Source organism: Rattus rattus, chromosome 6 (genome assembly GCF_011064425.1).
Source record: "Rattus rattus isolate New Zealand chromosome 6, Rrattus_CSIRO_v1, whole genome shotgun sequence".
In the NCBI taxonomy this organism is placed as follows: Eukaryota; Metazoa; Chordata; class Mammalia; order Rodentia; family Muridae; genus Rattus; species Rattus rattus.
Genome location: NC_046159.1, coordinates 59,954,510 through 59,972,610, shown reverse-complemented (window position 1 = coordinate 59,972,610; position 18,101 = coordinate 59,954,510). Strand labels below are relative to the sequence as shown.

The 18,101-nt window shown below is 48.1% G+C and overlaps 1 pseudogene; it reads left to right on the top strand.

The window, feature by feature from the left end:
- The first annotated feature begins 16,806 nt into the window (after positions 1–16,806).
- LOC116904315 lies at positions 16,807–17,729 on the top strand (annotated as a pseudogene).
- Positions 17,730–18,101: the final 372 nt, after the last annotated feature.

Genomic DNA, 18,101 nt, shown 5'->3' with positions numbered 1-18,101 from the left:
TGTTCTAATTGCTTTTTTCGCTATCAACCAAAGGCAAATATATTTTCTGAATTCTAAGATTCACGGGGTTGTTGCAGTTTATTGTAGAGAGAATATCTTATGTCTGTATGGATGACGCACCTGTCAATCATAAATCTGATGGCCTATGGTCTAGGCAGGAACTAGGAGGGGGAACATCCAGGAGGCAGAAAAGATCCTGGGATAGAGCCAAGCTCAGGAGATTCTCCTGGGAAGACATGACGATATGGATGCATGGTACCTGAGTGCAGGTAACCAGACACATGACATAACGTAGGTTAAGAATAAGTGGGTTTTGGGTTGGGGATTTAGCTCAGTGGTAGAGCCCTTGCCTACCAAGTGCAAGGCCCTGGGTTCGGTCCCCAGCTCCGAAAAAAAGAAAAAAAAAGAATAAATGGGTTTTAAGTTATGATCTAGTCAGAGAAGAGCTTAGTTATATGGCCAAGGTATGTGTAAATACATAATGAGTCTGAGTCTTATATCTAGGAGCATGGGACTGGGAGGTAAGACCAGACGTAACTTCTACAGTTTATTTCTTAGTTTAGGGTTTTTTTTTTAATGTATGTATCTCTGGGTATGAGGAATTGACTCTGTGGTTAAGAGGACTTGGTAGCCTTCCAGAGAACCTGAGTTCAGTTCCCAGCACCTATACAGAGTAGCTCACAATCATCTACAGCTTCAGGTCTGGGTGATCTGACAGCCTCTTCTGGCCTCCAAGGACACCTGCACTCGTGTGCATGTATACTCACACAGGTACACACCTACACAGAATTCTAAAGGTAAAAAATAAATAAAGATAAAACACAAAATGGACTCATCAGTAGAAAGTGAGACATATGGATGAGGTTTTACTGTAGTTTGTACCATTCTGTACTGGGCATATTTTCAGATAAGCACTCCTTCCTCTGCCCCTCCTTTGGGTAGAAGGGGCCACGTAGTAGAATAAGGCAATCGTGGAGGGGGCAGGGGAGCAGCCCTTACTAATAGCTTTTCTCTCTCTAGAGTTTGGCAAATCTTGGGTCACGTTTGCTAAGTGGAAGGCTAAGACCTCTAGGCTAAAATGGAAAATGGCCCTCTGCAAGGAAGGCCCAGCAAGCCGCATGGGTCTACTGTGACTACTGATGGGGTGACAGGCCCTGCCTCAGTGACTATGAAAGTTTAAAATCCACATTAAGAGGGGTGGGGGTATGGGGAGATTGCTCAGCCAGTAAAGAATGTGCCTCTCAAGCATGAGGACCTGAGTTGCATCCCCAGCTCCATGTGAAAAGCCAGCACATATCTATAACCCCTGGGCTGGGGACAGGTGGATCGCTGAAGCTATTGCCCAGCCAATGGAGCCTAATCAGTGAGCTCCAGTTTCTGCGAGAAACTGTCTCAAAAATTAAAGTGGAGGGGTTAGAGGGATGCCTCCGTGGTTAAGAATGGTATTGCTCTTGCAGAAGACCCAGGATCAGTTCCCAGTACCCATATAGGAGTTTAAAACGGTAACTTCCGTTACTGTGGGATCTGGTGCCCTCTTCTGGCTTCTGTGAGCACTGCAAGCACATGGAAACGCAACCCAAACACCCATATACGTAAAATAAAAATAAATAAATCTTTTTTTAATTAAAATAAAGAGCAATTGTAACTCCAGCTCCAGGGGTTCCAACACCCTCTTCCGGCTTCTGAGGATCTCTCTGGGAACCTCTCCAGCACCCTACTTAAGGTTTTTTATGTTACCATGCAGTTTTTGAGTGATCTGAATGTACAGGGTCACTAACGTTGTAAACAGATGGTGGCTGCAATAGCTGTTAGAGACAACCTGGTGCTGTCCCCACATCTGGAAATGGTTTTGGCTGTTGGCTGGATGCTTTGGTGGCCTCTTTTTATTTTATTTTTCCAATATGATAATGATGGGTTTTTTTGTTTGTTTGTTTGTTTGTTTTTGTTTTTTTTTAATAGACCTGGCTGTCCTGGGGCTCACTCTGTAGACTAGATTAGCCTTGAACTCAGAGATCTACATTTACTCCCAAGCGCTAGATTAAAGACGTGCACCACCTAATAATATAGATGCTGGGTACTGCACTGTGGTCCTCGTGATAGAGTAGAAGTGCTTTTAACCACTGATCCATCCCTCCAGCCTCCTAATTAAAATACTTCTTTTTTAAAAAAAAAATAGGTAGATAGATAGACAGACAGACAGATAGATATGTACACACACACACACACACACACACACACACACAGTGAGAATTTTGGTTCCTTTAAAAACACAAAAATGTTATGGGAATGTTTTTGTTTTAATCCCAAGTGTGAGATATGAGGCTGCTTCAGTCTGTCCACAGCAGCTGACTATGATTTGCCTCATGCTCTGGCAGGGGTGTGATTTTGTCAGCGGCAGATAATTTATATGATGTTTGGAATTCAGAGAACTCTTGAGAGGGTGTAAAAGTGCTAAAGCCCCAAGAGGGGTGCCACGGTGGAGGCTGCTGCTGCTGGGTGCTGGTACTCATCACTGGTTGCTTATTGCTGGTTGAAGATATCCTGACTGCAAAGATCAAACTTGATCCAAGGAACTCAACACCCTAGTTAGCAGGAAGTAGTCTAACGATATCAGCACCCTCTTTCTTTGCTAACCTGGTTTCCCTCCTACCTGGTGTTGAGGGGTGGAGGACAGTGGTGGAAAAAGGGAACAGAGGGAACCTACAAAGTAGCCAGAAGTCTGTCCACACACACACATGCACACACGCACACATACACACACACACACACACACATGCACACACACACACTCACACACACGCACACGCGCACACGCACGCGCACACACACACACTCACATTTAAAATATATAGTATATATTATATAATAGTATATATTATATCTATTATATATTATGGTAGAGAGTGATCACAGAAGACTCTGACATCAACCTCAGGCTTTACCATGCATGTGCACATGTATACATGTATACACAAAAAAAAAAAAAAAGCAGTAACGGTGGCTGTGTGAAGATGTTCAGCTTTGGGGTAGTTTATTCTGCCACAATAAATAATTAAATCATCTCTAGCTATCACTCACCTGTTCCGCCCTGGCTCCTCCCTTGCCCCATTCCCCAGCCCAGGATACCTTATCTACTCGTGACTTTGCTTTGATAAGACAAACTGTCTCAGAACACACGTCAGACCCACGAGTGTGTCCCTTGGCAAGCCTGCCACCATGGACTTGTCACCAGGAACAGCAAGGCCAGCTGCCCTCTTGGCTGGATGCCGTGAACACCACCTACTTCCTAACTTGGGAAATTTACTTATTGGTCAGCTTCTACCTGACTCACCTCGAAGTTTACCACCCACCTCAGCCATGCCTTAATTTGCCCATCAGTCTCATGGACTGGTCTCCAGTGTCTACCCACCTTACTGTGTCCCACTCAGTTCATGTCCCCGCCTTTTCCCCAGTGCATCTTCTTGTCTTGATAGCTTTTGGCCACACCCTGAAGATCCACTGTTTGTAATGTAATTATACATTAGCTGCCTGTCTTCACAGCTGTGAGCTTCTCCAGGCCTGAAATGAGTTGTATTTGTCTTTGAACCTCCAAGCTTCTCAGTATCAGAGAAAGAGAAGGTAGGAAGGAAGGACTCAGTAGGAATGGCTCCAGCCAATCCAGGTCTCACAATGTGATGGGACCCACAGGCAAAGTTGAGTTCAGCGTGACTTGACCAAAGCATACAATGTTTCAGCATCTCCCCCAGAGTCCCTCAGATGGGGCCTGGTATCAAGCAGAGCAGAGAGAAGGGGCGTGAGGTACAAAGTGCCCTTGAGAGTTGTCAGTCTGTTTCTGAGGCACTGTCCTACAGAAAAAGATCTGAGAGCTTGATTTTCCTTGAACAAATAGCTGTCCTGTCAAATGTGATCACTGTGAAATACCAAAACCAAAACCAAGCCACCGCCTAATTACATCTCAATAAACTTTCTGAGATGTATTCCAACAAACCAATTTGCTTTCTCTCTTGGCAAAAAAAGAAAAAATATTATATATGAAAATAACTTTGTTACATTGTAATGTCCCATAAAAATGTTAGCCAATGAACTTCACACCTTGGGTCAGATGGAGCACCATCTACAATAGGATGGTCGTCTGGAGTTGTGGGATATGGTACAGCGGCAGAGTGCTAGCTTAGCATGCATTCCATCATTCCATCCCTGGTACAGCAAAGCAAATAATAAATAAATAAATAAATAAATAAATAAATAAATAAATAAATAAATATCTTTGCATAACTCTCTTCAAAGTCATACAGATCTGGACATCGAATCCAGTCTCTCCCTTAACAGGCCATGGATCTTGTCTTAGGGTTTCATTGCTGTGAAGAGACACCATGACCAAGGCAACTCTTTTTTTTTTTTTCTTTTCTTTTCTTTTTTTAGGAGCTGGGGACTGAACCCAGGGCCTCGTGCTTGCTAGGCAAGCGCTCTACCACTGAACTAAATCCCCAACCCCGACCAAGGCAACTCTTATAAAGGACAACATTTAGTTGGGGCTGGCTTACAGTTCAGGGGTTTAGTCCATTATCACCATGGCAGGAAGCATGGCAGCATCCAGGCAGTCATGGTGCTGCTGAAAGAGCTGAGAGTTCCACATCTTGATCTGAAGGCAGCCAGGAGAAAGGTCTCTTACATGCTGTGCAGAACCTGAGCATAGGAGACCTCAAACCCCACATACAGAAGCACACTTCTTCCAATGAGGCCACACCTCTTCAAATAAGGCCACGCCTAATAGTACCACTCCCAGGGCTGGAGAGATGGCTCAGTGGTTAAGAGCACTGTCTGCTCTTCCAGAGATCCTGAGTTCAAATCCCAGCAACAACATGGTGGCTCACAACCATCTGTAATGAGATCTGATGCCTTCTTCTGGTGTGTCTAAAGACAGCTACAGTGTACCTATATGTAGTAAATAAATAAATCTTTAAAAAAAATAGTACCACTCCCTATAGCCAAGCATTCAAACACATGAATCTATGGGGGCCAAACCCATTCAAACCATCACATTCCACTACCTGGTCCCCATGGCCTTGTAGCTATAGCATAATTAAAAAAGCACTTAGCCCAACTCCCAAAGTCCCCATAGTCTATCACAGTCTGAACAATGTTTGAAAGTCCAAAGTTCGAAGTCTTTTCTGAGATTCATGAAATCTCTTAACTGTAATCCCTATAAAATCAAAACCAAAAAGCACATTACATATTTCCAACACCACAGGACATACATTATCATCTAAAACCTCCTAGTGAGGAAATACTGGACCAAAGCAAGACCAGAATCCGGCTGGGCAAACTCCAAACTCTGTATCTCCATGTCTGATGTCCAACTCCTTTCAGTTTTGTTGACTGCAACATGATTCTTTTCCTTGGGCTGTTGCCACTCCCTGTTAGCAGCTTTCCTCAGGAGGTATCCCACAGCTCTGGCATCTCTAACATCTTTGGGTCTCCAGGCACCTGCAACTTCACAGCTTCTTGTTCCGATGTCTGGGATCCACACATGATCTCCTGCGCTCCGCCAGAGGGCTTGGGTCATTTCTCAGCTCTGCCCTCTGTAGCTCTTCTAGGCTCTGGCTGACTCCACTCCACTGTTGCTGCTGTTCTTGGTGGTCGTCCCATGGCACTGGCATCTCCAGTGCCCTGGGGTCTTCCACTGCAACTGGGCTGCACTTTCACCAATGGCCTCGCATAGGCTCTCTTCATGGTGCCCAGCCTCAACTTCTTTGCATGACCCCTGCCCCCCCAATTCCGGGCCTTCAACTGCCATTGAGGCTGCACCTTCACCAAGGGCCTCCCATGGCCTCTCACAGTGCTCAGCTGCTCTTTATGACCCTTTCATGCCTTCAAACCAAGTACTACTTGGCTGATTACCTAGTCCAGCTGCAGCATGAGGTACGACCTTGGCTGCCTCTGGAATAGTTTCTTTGTGCTCTCAGAAAACACTTACAGAGGATTTCACCTCAGTGATGCTGGTCTCTTCTTAATCACCACTAATTTCTTAGTTCCAACTAGCCAGCATCAATTGTCCCAGTTACCCCGTCTCTTCTGGACTCTAAAGCCAGAGCCACATGGCTGAAGTTGCCAAGTTCTGCTGCTTGCTGGATCTGGAACATGCTCCCTCTTGTTGTATTACATCTTCTGTTTATGTTTTTGATGATTCCTTCATTGCCATGGGCAGGAGAGTTGGCTCTACCTGTCGCCTGAGTAAAGTGAGAGAGCTGGCCCTGGTGGTGCGAGCACAGGGGAGCAGGGTGGTGTGGGCACAGGAGAGCTGGGTGGTGTGGGCACAGGGGAGCTGGCCCTTGGTAGTGTGGACATAGGGGAGCTGGCCCTGGTGGTGTGGGCACAGGGGAGCTGGCCCTGGTGGTGTGAGTACAGGAGAGCTGGGTGGTATGGGCACAGGGGAACAGGCCCTGGTGGTGTGGACATAGGGGAGCTAGCCCTGGTGGTGTGGGCACAGGGGAGCTGGCCCTTGGTAGTGTGGGCACAGGAGAGCTGGCCGGCTGACCAACTCAGCTACCACCCAGGTCCTCATCCAGGACTTTGAGTTGGCCACCCCAACATCTACCCCATCAATCAACTGCTGGAGTGTGTGAAGGGGCCGGTCCTGTAGATTCAAAGCTGCAGAATCTCCATGACACAAGACAGCAACAGGATATCTGAAAGGAGTCCCAGTGAGAATCCAGGATTGATGCTGTCACAGAAGCCTCATACCAGACCAATGACTCACTGCAATGAACATTTGCAAGTAAAGCTGTCTGGATAAAGGGGTGCACACCACAGCTCTCATGGGAAAAGTTTGTTTGTTTGTTTGTTTGTTTTCCTTGGAAGGGGTAAAAGGGTGAAGGGCAGAGGAGAGATGGGAAGATGAGTGGGATTGGGGTGCATGATCACAAAGAATCAATAAAAGGTTAAGAAAAAGAATGAAAGAAAGAAAAGCAATCCCCTTGAACTGACATCACAGACAGTTATGAGCTACCATGTGGGTGCTGGGAACTGAACCCAGGTCCTCTGCAAAAATGATAAATTCTCTTAACCATGGAGCCGTCTCTCCAGAACCAAAACATGTTCTCTAGGGATATATGTTAGTGCACAGAAAAGGCACACAAAGATGTGACAGGAGAGTGGCTGTTTATCATAAATTAGAAAAAAAATGATCTGTCAATGTCCACGGGTGTCTCTGTCTGTGTGGATGCCTGTGCACCCGTGTGCGTATGGAGGTCAGAGGTGAGCCTTGTGTGTTGTTTCCTAGAAGCCCTCTGCCATGTTTTGTTTTCTTTAGGATTACTTATTTTGCCCTCTCTGTCCCCATTTCCAGTACTGTGCAGATCTCCCAGCGCTTCCTCACCACACATCCCTTTGTCCCAGCCATTAGCCCCCACAGGCATTCCCTGGGAACCCATCAGCCACAGGGCTGAAGCGGATAGGCTAACTGCAGATCTTCCCCTCTCTCTTTCCTCTCCTCCAGATCAATCCCCAGACTCCTGCCCAGCTCTGAAGCCGGCCACCTGATGAGGCTTCCCCTTCCTCTCTGGCCCCATCTCTAGCAGATCACACAGATCTCCACAGCCTCCCAAATTACCCACCCCTGTGTCTCGTATTAGTAACAACACACAGGAAAGTTCTAGAATAGAAAGAAGAAATAACACCCAACAATCATATGTGGCAAGAGATAGCCAAACTCGGGACTGAAATTAATAAAATGGAAACAAACAAAAAGTCAAAGAATCCATGTAAAGAAAAGTTGGTTCTTTGAGAAAATCAATGAGACTGCAAGGGATCCAGCACCATCTTCTGACCTCTGTGGCATCAGGCATGCGTGTGGTGCACATCCATACATGCATGTGGTGCACATCCATACACGCATGTGGTACACATTCATACATGCATCTAAGGAATAATTATAGTAATAATATAAGAGCAATAAAAAAACAAGCAAATATGGCAAGCCAACCAAACAAGATGGTTGTGAGCCACCCTGCATTTGCAGGGGAGCAAACGTGTGTCCTCTGCAAGAGCAGCCAGCGCACTTCACCCTAAGTCGTCTCTCCAGCACCTCTATTTTGGGGGGAAGGGAGACAGAAGGTTTGAGATCTCTGGGACACTATGACCAGACTAGGCTGGCTGGTCAGCCAGTGAGTTCCAGGTCAGCCTGTTCCCACCTCCCTGGCACGAGGCTTACAAACATGAAGCACCCTCCAGCGTTTTAAGAGCCTCACGCTTGTGTGGTAAGCACTTCACTCACAGCCATCTCCTTGGTCCCTAAGATAGTAAGTTTGCATAAGAAGAATGTAACCACATATTATACAATTTAACATTGATAAATGTATATGCAAAACTTCTGGGGGAAAAAAAAAGCACACAGAAGTAAAAAAGAACAAAGCAGCATCCAATCCTGCCTGAAGCGCCAGCCCTTTGGAGAGGATCAAACGTGTGTTCCAGGGCTGGAGAGAGAGGTGGCTGAGCACTTAAGGGTTCGTGTGGAGGACCTGTGTTCCATTCCCAGGACCCACATGGTTCCTCACAACCATCTGTAACTCCTATTCTAAGGAATCCAAGGCCTCATTTTGACCTTTTAACCTTTTGACGATTTTATTCAGCACTGGGCACGCATGTGGTATAAATACATTTATGCAGTCTAAACAGTCATATAAGTAAAATAAATCATAAAAATGATTAAAATTAAAGATAAAATCTCTACCCATTCGGGGGGTAGGGGGTATGTCTGTTAGGGCCACTCACAGCCTGCTTGTCAAACCATCTCCTGCCCACAAGGGAATCCCAGCACCAGTAAGCCCAGTAGCACTCCTAGCCCAGGCCTGGGATGTGACCGTTGGTGGAGCACTTGCCTAGCATGTACAAAGTCCTGGGCTCCGTCCCCAGTGCAGCATGAACCGGACATGGAGGTGCACCACTGTAATCCCAGCAGAATTTCAAGGTTCTCCTTGACTGCACACACTCATAATCCACACCGTGCCTTCGCCCTGTGGAGTTCATGAAGCCCACCCACCATCTGGAACTCCAAACATGAAACACTGAGGAAAATTCTAGATTTGCCCTTAGAGACTTCGAAGTATCCTTTTAAGCAAAGAACTTCAAAATCTTTCCAAAGAGATGCCTCCCGCCTCCCTTTCTTTGTTTGGGTGTTGGTTGTTTTGTTTTGTTTTGCTCTGCTTTGTAAGGTGGGGAATTTGTGGCCCTGGTTTGGGGTGTTCTCAACCCCCCCATGGACTGCCTGTTGACTAACCCTGCCCTGCCCCTCTACACACCCTCAGAAAAGCCGGGGTTCACAGAGAAACGCCTAGTCACTGTCCCCACCCTGCCCCCTCTGTCTCCCCTGCCTCAGCCTCACCATTGTGTCCAAACCACTGCAGAACAATGGATTCTTAGCAGATGATGGAGTCGCCCATCTCATCAGCCCAGCAACCCCAGCTATGCCCGGCATCCGTCTGAGCTCAGCATTTTATAGGCTTCTGTGACATTTGCAGGCTGGCCTCCCACTTCTCTCAGTATTTGGGGAAAAGGAAGGACAGAAGGCCACTCTTGTCACTAGTGAGCTCATCCTTCTCTGAGAAGAGGAAGAAAGATAAATTTCATCTCCGAGCCGAGAAGCCTGAGCTGAGGTCCTGTGGTGGGGTGGGGGGTGTGCGAGGGGGATGCAGTCCCTGCTGCCTGACCTTTCCAGCCTCCCAGAGGAAGGTAATTAAAGGAGGAGAGACAACTTAATGGAAAAAGCGCTGCCCACCATCCCCTGAGGCGTGCTATTCCCACATGCCCTCCAGAGCCGAGGCATTTTTCTGCCAGGCCTCATGGGTCTGAAGCCTCAGGCTTCTGAAAAAGCCTGCCCACCTTCAGCACGATGTATACTGTGGCCATCAGGTGGGCTTTGCCAAAGTTCATCTGTGAGCTGAGAACACACCCACTCTTTAACCCTCCGGCAAAATGCTCACCCCAGAGAGCAGTCATGGCTCAAAATGGTGATCGTCCACCTGACAGATGAAGGGTACCATCGAGAGGCTGTTGGAGCCTCCATGACTGTGCCATCTGTGGAAGGGTAATATAACATTATGACAAGGCTTCTAGAGACTACTGCCTGGGCTTAACCCTTTCTCTGCCGGCTGGCAGCAAGCCGTCAGTGGCTTCTCAGGTTTTTCTTAGTGCCTTCTTATTAAAAGGGAGAGCTGAGGGAAATAACACCAGCTAGGGCTGTTGTAAAAGTCAGCCTTTGCCAACTGAGCCGCCTGAGGTCTTTTCCCTTCCTCCTGGTGAAGGGGGTTTTGGTGGTTTGAATAAGGATGAGCCCCCATAGGCTCATAGATTTGAATGCTTGGTCACCAGGGAGTAGTGACACTATTTGAAAGGATCAGGGGTTGTGGCCTTGGTGGAGAAAGTGTATCACTGGAGGTGAGCTTTGAGATTTTCGAAAGGCGGAGCCAGGCCCAGTGTCTCTCTCTACCTGCTGCCCGTAAATCCCAATGTAGAATTCTCAGCTCCTTCTCCCACAGCACGTCTACCTGTGTATAGCCATGCTCCCCACCATGATGAAAATGGACCAACCCTCTGAAACTATAAGCCAATCTCAATTAGTTCTTTTATAAGAGTTAGTGTGGTCATGGTGTCTCTATCCAGCAAGAGAACGCTGACTAAGACCAGGGTTTCCCCAGTTCTCACAGCAGGTGTTGAAGCTGGTTGAGTTACCACCACCTCCCGAGCTCCTCAGACCTGCTTCTGCATAGAAGATCCAAGGAAGGATTCTGCTTGGCCCTGTTTAGATCACACACTCACCTCCAGCCCACTCCTTACTGTGGGCAAACGAGTGCAGCGTCCTGATTGGCTAAGCATCTGCTTTGTGTTCCTTCCCACCAGACTGCCCAGCATCAGAACTGCTCAGCAGGAAGGAGCAGGTTCAGAGTCTGTTACCCGTGAGGATGAGGATGAAAGACACTAACCACGGCATCAGATGTCCAATCCAGTCAGCACCTAAGGGATTGGATCCAGCCTTCAGTCAGATGGGTGAGCATGTGTGCCCAAACATGCTTATAACCCGCACCTAAGTCCCCCTGTATTCCACAGCTGCACGAGTTCAATAAAACCCTCAAGGCTTCACGAAAGCATCCTAGGTTCAGTGTTAAGTGTCACGTCCAAGAGCACAAAGTTAATAAGAACCAAAGGCCAGACAGAGGCAATGCCAGAGCAGTTAAAGCACTTTCTACACAAACGTGAGGACCAAAGTTCAGATCCCCAGATCTCAGTAAAGTCTGCACGGGCATTGTGACCCACCTGTCATTTCAGCCAGGAAGTTGCAGACAGGGACCCCTAGTGTAAGCGGGCTAAGAGGACTGTATCGGTAATCTCTGGGTGTGACTTGAGACCCTGACTCTGTGAATAAAATAGGAGGATTATTAAGAATAATTCCAGCAGCAACCTGTGCCTCCAAACCCATCCAATGTGACCACACTTCCACACACGTGTCCCACACACATGCAACACACACACACACACACACACACACACACACACACATGCTTGGATAACATACATTCACACACACACACGCTTGGATAACATGCATGCACATTCACACACACACACACACACACACACACACACACACAAGCCATATCATTCCACTGCACCATCCAGCCCCAGTGGACCTCCTCAATCCCCACTACCCGGCTCCCACCATCCTTCCCTCCTCCCTCCGCTATTCCCAGGGCAACACTCATCAGGACACATTCTTCACACCAGCCTCTCCTCCCAGACATCGAAGCGCCACAGCGGCTATTTCCCTTTGCCTAGGCACCGTGACTCAGCAAAGCTCCAGCCCCGTGATGCTCTGAGCTGCAGGACTGACCTGGAATGTCTCCCCTTCCCTCACAAACACATTCTTTTCATGCCTCTGTGAAGCAAAGACCTCGACCAGAAAGTGGCCAGGGCCTCAGATAGCCCTGCCTTCTCGTCTCCATATTGTTGTTAGAAGAAAATAATTTGTGTGGAACCACAATGGAATAAGCATTGGCAAAGTATACAGAGCCGGTGTGGACCAAACCTGCGCATGTCCTGGGAGGGACATTTTCCTTCAGCACCCATGCCCTCCCTGCACTGCTCACCATGCACACTTGAGCTGGCTCAGCAAGCTGCCTGCCCCCACCCCGCCACACACACGCACACGCTCACACACTCACACACTCACACACACACACACACACTCACACACACACACACTCACACACACACACACACACACACACACACACACACACACACACACACACACACACACCACACACACACACACACACACACACACACACACACACACACACACACACACACACACCCACCCAAACACACCAAAAAAACAATCACACACCACAAACACACACACACTCACACACCACATACCCACCACACACCCAAACACTCACACACACACACACACACACACACACACACATCTCCAACTGTTCCCAGGCTGCAACTCCTTGAAGGAGGACCATTCAACCCTCCTAAGGCTCAGGCCTTCACCTGATATTACACTCCACTTCTTCCCAGGCCAAAACACCTCAAATGTTCCTCTTCCAGCCTTGACTTCTCGCCCTGACCCTTCCCTTGAAGCTCAGTCTTACCCAAACCTTTGTTTTATGTTTAAATACATTTTAGTTACATTTATTTGTTTATGGGGTGGGGGTGTGCACACATGGAGGTCAGAGGGCAGCCTGTGAGGACTGAGTCTTCCCTCCCACCGTGTGAGCTCTGGAGACGGAACTCAATTAGTCAGTGTTGGCAATGAGCACTTCATCCACTGCGCCATCTCACCAGCTCTTACCCAAGACTTTAAAACAGTCGTCTTTTGTGTCTGGTGTGATGGTTCGTGCCTGTGATCCTAGCACTTGGAAAGCTGAAGCAGGAGGATTACTGTGACTTTGAGGCCCTCGTGATTTACATAGCAAGTTCTAGGTCAGCCAGCATTGCAGAGAATCTCTCTCAAAAAAAAAAAAAAAAGTAAACAAACAAAAAAGCGATAATAGCCCATAGACCTTGACCCGCCTTCCTTCCCTACCATCCTTCCCTATAATCTGGCTAATGACTACCTGCCTGGTTTCCTACAAATGTCATCATCGAAGTCATCAGTGACCTCCTTGTTTTCAGATCTTCTGCTGTTCTTCTGAGCCTGGATCTGGTGCAACCCAGGGTTGGCCTCCAACCAACTACAAGGCCAAGGACAACCATGAACTTCTGATCCTCCTGCCTCTATCTTCTTGGGGGAGGGGATACCAGCACTACACCATCGTACCTGGTTTACTATGAGGTACTACAAATTTAATCCATGGCTCTGTGCATGTGAGACAAGAACTCTACCCACTGAGCCACACTGCCTTGACCGTGAGGACCACCCCCTCTTCCCAGAAACTGCCTCAGCCCTAGTCTCTGATCACATGGTGGCTTCCTTCCACTTCTCTGACCACACCCTCTTAAGTTTAAGTCTTCCTTTCCAGCTCTTCTCTACAAACATTAATGGCCTCTGGCTTTCTCTCTGAGGCCCTTTTCCTTCTGACTTTAGACCCTCAGTAGACAACCTCATCCACTCACTGTCTCCACCAGTCTTCCAAGCCATCCTTTCCAGCGATGGTGCTACAGATTGTGGCTTCTGCAAAAATACTAGTACATCCTACCCAAAGCTTGGGCCTCTGCCTGGGATCCACAGGCACCACTCGCCTAGCTTTCAAAGTAGATCCTTTGTGAAGAGTCCCCTTACATGCATGCTACTTGCTGGCTGGGTTCTCTTCCATCAGGACACGCACATGGCCACATAAGTTGTTCCTGTCACCATAGGCTGCACGGAACAGGAAAGATGACCAAGGCCAATTCCAGCTTCCTCTCTGCCAGTCTCCTGAGCCAGAATGATTGATTGTCTTGGGACAACAGTGCCCTCTTGAGGAATGTCTTTCAAACGCATTGCTGCCCTCGGTGGGTGGGGCTCTCCCCCATCCTGGCCTTCAGCTCACAACAGTGCTGTGTCATCCATCCACTGTGAGATGCAGTTCCTTCCTCTTGTCTGATAGGTTTGAGGTCATGGTGGAAGCGATGCTATGTGACTTCCAAAGCTTAGCTAACTTTTGCTGGGTTCTTGGGGCCCTGTCACAGCTTCAGCAGTGGCAGCGCCTTAGGCTGGCATTCCGTGAGGAATGCAACCATGCACAAAGCCTGCAGAAAATGCCAGTGGAGAGAGACAAGACAATTCAGGCCATTCTGGTGCAGCCCCAGTTTACTTACTAAAGTGAAGAGACCATCAGAACAGTCCAACTGAGTCCTTTTCAAAGTCCTGCCCCACGGAAAACATGAAAGACAATAAAATTACTGTTTAAAGTATTAATGTATGTGGGTGGGTGGGTGGGTATGTCTATGCTGTGTCTGTTTCTGTGTCTGTGTCTGTGTGGTACATCGAAAGGCCAGAGGTCAGACAAAGGTATTATTCCTCGGCAACTCCTTAGCCTTTTTTTTTTTTTTTCTTGAGACTGGGTCTCTTACTGGGACCTGCAGAGTCACCGGTTTGGCTAGGCCTTGTGGCTATCAGGCCTCAGGGACCTGCTGGTCTCTGTCTGTCCAGCACAAAGAGCACACATGCACATCACAGTGACCATCGCTTTCACCTACACTCGGAACTCAAACTCAGAACCTCCTTGAGTTTGGGTAGCAAGCGCTTTACCAACTGTGCCATCTTCCCAGCCCGTGAGCTGCTACACTATGAGGTTTTGGGGTTTTTTTTTTTTGTTTTTGTTTTTGTTTTTGTTTTTTTCATCTACCCAAGTACTAACCAGGCCTGACTCTGCTTAGCTTCTAAAGTCAAACAAGTTTGGATACACTGGGGGTAACTTATCTGTAGACCAAGACGTTTTGGTTTTTGATTTAAGTGCATGTGTGTGTATCTGTGTGTAAGTGAACATTTGTGTGGGTGCCCAGAGAGGTGAGAAGGGAGTGTTGGATACCCTGGAGCTGCAGGTCCAGGCAGTTGTGAGCCATCCTCCGTGGGTGGTGGGAACTGACCTCGGGTCCTCTGCAAGAGCAGTTTGTGCAGGTAACTGCAAAGCCGTCTGCTCAGCCCGCAGAGGAGATCTGGCGTGCAGCAACCAGCACTGAGAACAGCGACCGTGAAACCAGTTCTCTGTGTGCCTTGAGGGGAAGCGGAAGGGAGAAGAATGGGATGAAAATGGAGTGATCGAGGTGATATTGAGAGACTGTCAATCAACATTTGCTTCCGTGCATGAGTCCCGAAACCATTGGTGAAACCCACCCACTTAAGAAGTAGGCTAGGACAGAATACTTGAAACTCAAGAAGGATGACCAAAATGCGAATGCTTCACTCCTTCTTTAAAAGGGGAACAAGAATACCCTTGGCAGGGAAGACAGAGGCAAAGATTAAAACAGAGACTGAAGGAACACCCATTCAGAGCCTGCCCCACATGTGGCCCATGCATATACAGCCATCCAATTAGACAAGATGGATGAAGCAAAGAAGTGCAGGCAGACAGGAGCCGGATGTAGATCTCTCCCGAGAGACACAGCCAGAATACAGCAAACACAGAGGCGAATGCCAGCAGCAAACCACTGAACTGAGAATAGGACCCTCGTTGAAGGAATCAGAGAAAGAACTGAAAGAGCTTGAAGGGGCTTGAGACCCCATATGAACAACAATGCCAACCAACCAGAGCTTCCAGGGGCTAAGCCACTACCTAAAGACTATACATGGACTGACCCTGGGCTCCAACCTCATAGGTAGCAATGAATAGCCTAGTAAGAGCACCAGTGGAAGGGGAAGCCCTTGGTCCTGCCAAGACTGAACTCCCAGTGAACGGGATTGTTGGGAGGAGGGCAGTAATGGGGGGAGGATGGGGAGGGGAACACCCAAATAGGAGGGGAGGGGGAAGGGTTAGGGAGATGTTGGCCGGGAAACCAGGAAAGGGAATAACATTCGAAATGTAAATAAGAAATACTCAAGTTAATAAAGAAAAAAAGGGGGGGGAAGAAGTAGGCTAGGAATCTGAATAGAGAATTCACAACTGAAGAAATAAAAATGGCTAAGAGGTACATCAAACTTGTTCATCATCCTTAGTGAGCAGGAAAATGTGAATTAAAACAACTCTGAGATCTTGTCTCACCCCCATCAGAATGGTCAAGATCAACAAAACGACTGACAGCAAATGCTGCCAGGTTGTGGAGAAAGAAGACAGACCCTGGACAACTGTCGACAGGAATGCAAATTGGTTCAAGTACTCTGGAAACCACTGGAATCCACATGGAACCATCGTATGATCAGGCTGTGCCACTCCTGAGCACCTGCCCAGGACACTGGACGTCCTACTCCCCAGGTCCTTGCTAAGCAATGCTTCCTCCTCCCCTATTTATACTATCTAAGAAATAGAAAAAAATTAAATGGCCTTCAACGGATGAACGGACAGTGAAAACGTGGTACATGTACACCGTGGAATACTATTCGTCTGTAAAGAAAAATGTAATCATGAAACTTGCAGGCAAATGGATGGAACTAGAAAAGACCACGCTGAATGAGTAACCAGACCTAGAAAGACAAATGTCCTCTCTCGTCTGCAGCTCTGGCTCCAAATACCCAGATGCAATTAATAAACATGGAGTGACCGCAGAAACCAGGAAAGCATAAAGGGGCCGTGCTGTTGGGGAAGTTTGGGAGGGAAACAACAGAAACGGCTGACCCTCAACCCTGGTGTGTCCCTCCACCATATCTGTGGGTGGCCCATCATGACCTGCAGCAAGCCTCAGGGGGTAGATCGCAGCTCAGAGAGTGAGCAGCACAGCACCAACAATGAGGACAACAGGGACAAGCATGAGTCCTAGGCCGGGATCCAGAATACTGAGGACTACAACGAGCTCTTCCAGCCCAAGGACAGCTTCAGTCGGACACCACACTGGAGAAGTGAGCCCTTCCCAGTATTCCCAGACAATGACACAGTCACAGCAAAGGAGGCCTCAAAACCCAGTCCAGCCATGGATGTGCAGTTGCTGGGGCCAGATCTCGAGGTCCCAGCCTGACCTCCAGTCATGACTTCCATTCCTGCACCTAAGAGTGAGCTGTCACCATCCCTGCCATTCAGAATGAGCCCATTGGCCTAATCTGACTTCTTGCCTGCTGTGAAGGTCCCCCAGCAGACAGAGCTAGTAGATGAGAATGACACGTCACAGGTAGATAGAGGCCATGACACCGTCTCTGTGCTGCTCACCGGCCAGCACAAGGATCTGGATACTATATATGCCATGTGCACCACAGGAGGTATCAAGATATCAGAGGACATCAGTGGACTCCAGTAGCCATCAATGACCCATATGTGATGGTGGATCTCCTGTACATTGTCAAAAGAAAGCCTCCCTGTGGAAGCTGGACCTGTGCACCGCCTCGCTGCCACAGATGGAGAAACCTCTACAGGTTAAGTATGAGCATATGTCCAGACTGGGTGCACCTCCCTGAAACTGATTCTGCAGCCGTTCCTGGCCCCATCACTGGCATTTTGGCAGTCCCGCCCTCTGTAGGTGTGGACACCAGCCAAGAGGAGAGGCTGCACAAGTACCGAGTCTGCTTCAAACAACTCAAGAGCAAGCTGGGTCTGAAAGGCCTCAACGGCAGTGCCTTTGGTGGGCTGCTCCTACGCATAGCCAGTCTGGACTGAGGAACTCATAGTGGGAGCACCAGCACCAGCAGCCCTCATTGGCTTAGCCTCACACTCTAGTTTGCCGTATGCCCATGGCCTGTGAGCCTTAGCCTGGCCTCCACTCTTGCCCTGACGGCCTTCACAGTCCTTCACAATTGCAGACTCAGAGCTCCCTCTCCAGCAGCAGCTTGAAGTCTTTCACAGCCCTCGCTTCTTGAGACAACTTTGGTCTCAGAGCTGCTGCTATAACTTATCGGTCACATTTATTAAATTTATAATTGTTTCTCACTTCCTTTTTTTAAAAAAGAATGGCAGCCACCATGCCTGGCTCTAAATCCTAGTCTTACACCACAGGTAAGTGTAGCCACCATCTCTCATTAGAAAAGCTTC